Raw genomic sequence first — 2,381 nt, 5'->3', positions numbered from 1 at the left:
GAAACCAAAAATGAATGGTGCTACCCATAAGGGAGGGAGGAAACAGGGAGGAGGGGATGGGAATAAAGTGAGACTTCTGTGAATGTATCTTGTTTTACAAAAGTTTTGATTTGGGAATGTTATGTTTTATACAACTGAAAAGGAAAAAAAACTCTAAAAACTGAATATAAACCAAAACAAATAAACTTAGTTTCATATCCTGGTAGCTGCTTGGTCACACAGAGTTACTTCAAGTGACTTTCAAACACAGTATTTTGACTATATATATCCACATTAGGATATATCCTAAAGGGAAAAAAGCACAAAGAAAGCTTAAACTTCATCAAGTGGTCTTTTTGTTAGTTCTGATATTTTAAAACTATTTTAGGTACAGTATAGAATGAAAGAATTATGTTATTAGAATAATGTTATTAAAAACCAAGACTTTCAGTGTAAGAGAAAAGAAATATATGGAAAAATTCAACAACTTATGTAAAAATTTTATAATCTTACATTTGAATTGGAAGTATCAATACAAACTTGTGATTTCTTTCCCCCGAAAAGTAAAATACCCTTTTCCTTGCTGAAAGTCCTAGAAGCAAAGAGAAGACACTAGCAATGAGCATCTCAAGTGCCCAGACTGTATTCCTACATACCATAAATCTCTAAAAGAAACAGGGCTCCTTAGAGAAACAGTTGATTCTAGATCTGGAATAGGAAATGTGCAATATTTGCCAGTCAGCAAGAAATGATTACTGGACTTACATGGAGAGGTAGAAGACCAATTTGAAGAGGTTCCCATTGAATCATGACCTACCGGTGCGAGCATTGTTAAGAATAATGATGGCAATGGCCTGAGGCAAATCAAACATTTAAAAAAAATCTATGAGTTCATAATGAGACTTTTAAAATGGCAACCGCTGGAGATTGCTAGAGTATCAACTGTAAAGATTAATAGAGAGAAAGAATCAAACATTTATTCTGCCTTGCCTTTATGAACTATTTTTCAAGGTAACCTAATAGTTAAGGAGGGAAAAGTCTTTATAGAAGGATTCAGCTTACAAAAACATTAGAAATTACAGAATTAGAAAATTACACTTGGAAACCTCTAATGAAATAATTGACCTAGGGGAAAATAATCAACGGATGCTGTAATTAGTCCGTTTCTGTTGCTTGTAACAAAATGCCTGGAACTGGATGATTTTTAAGAAAACGAAATTTTATTGCTTACAGTTTCAGAGGCTGGGAAGTCCAAAGTCCAGGTAACATGTAATTAGTCCGTTTCTGTTGCTTGTAACAAAATGCCTGGAACTGGATGATTTTTAAGAAAATGAAATTTTATTGCTTACAGTTTCAGAGGCTGGGAAGTCCAAAGTCCAGGTAACACATCTAGTGATACTCTTCCTTGGTGGTAGCTTCAGCAACACAGGGTATCACATTGCAAGACAGCGGAGCAGAGACAGAGAGATTCTCAGATGCTCTCCTTTTTAAGCCCTCAGAACCTTGCCCTGACCACATTAATCTACTCACCACAGCATGATCCTACAATCTAATGACCTCTTCAAGGCCCTATCTTCCAATTATCATAATAGGATTTCTTAGCCTCTTTACATTGTCACAGTGGGGACTAAGTTTTGGGGGGACATGAATCTACAGCAGATGCTGAAACTATAAAAAGAACGGCTGCTGGGGAGCTTTATCATGGAGAGATAAAGCTGGCACCCTGAACCCACTGCTAATCTCAGGATCACCGAAAGTGAGACCACCTGACATAAGCGCTTCATTATGTGACACAGTAAGGATTAAGAGTACAACCTGTGAAGTGTCTGAACCATCTAACAGTTTTCCAGAAGACAATGTCTTCAACTCCAAGTCATCTGCAATTTAGCACTTCATGAAACTGTGTGTGATACTGTCACTGGAAACTTCATTCCAAGCCACAGGCATAACACGAGGATAGTCAGCATTTTCCTTTTCTCTCTAGGTGTATGTCTGTGATGACCACAAAATAACCTGACTCTATTGCCTTTTTTTTTCTTAAGACATTTATTCAGTGTCATGATCAGACTATTACATTTGGCAATCAGCAGCATGGGCGCAAAACAAATTCCACATCAAAACCCTTTGTTGGACTGCTTTAAACTCCCCACAGAATAGAAACTAAAATAACCTGTTATACAATTAGTCACAAATACGGTCCTCGAGTTTTTGGCTCATACACGTGAGTACTGTCTACAACATATCATCTTTGTAGCAGCTAGACCCTGCCACCACTGTGCTTGGCTGAGTTCACACATTTGTTGCAACCTGTAGCTTCCCTGTCACTTCTGGCTCTCCTCTCCTGCTTAGCTTTGTTTCCTGGAAGTTAATTAAAACCTCCTGCTACTTTCATAGCTACTGCT

At 37.5% G+C, this 2,381-nt stretch overlaps 1 protein-coding gene and 1 pseudogene across 1 annotated transcript in view; both read right to left on the bottom strand.

Annotated features, from left to right (window-relative positions):
• The window catches only part of MGAT4A (mannosyl (alpha-1,3-)-glycoprotein beta-1,4-N-acetylglucosaminyltransferase, isozyme A), a gene marked incomplete at its 5' end in the record, with an annotated part of 69,902 nt that overhangs the window by 38,190 nt on the left and 29,331 nt on the right, over nt 1-2,381 (bottom strand). The gene's annotated exons all lie outside the window — the stretch shown is intronic.
• The window catches only part of LOC103604024, a 4,008-nt pseudogene continuing 1,856 nt past the window's right edge, over nt 230-2,381 (bottom strand).

This window comes from Galeopterus variegatus, unplaced genomic scaffold (genome assembly GCF_000696425.1).
Source record: "Galeopterus variegatus unplaced genomic scaffold, G_variegatus-3.0.2 Scaffold4923, whole genome shotgun sequence".
In the NCBI taxonomy this organism is placed as follows: domain Eukaryota; kingdom Metazoa; phylum Chordata; class Mammalia; order Dermoptera; family Cynocephalidae; genus Galeopterus; species Galeopterus variegatus.
This window is presented reverse-complemented; position numbering and strand designations above follow the sequence as displayed.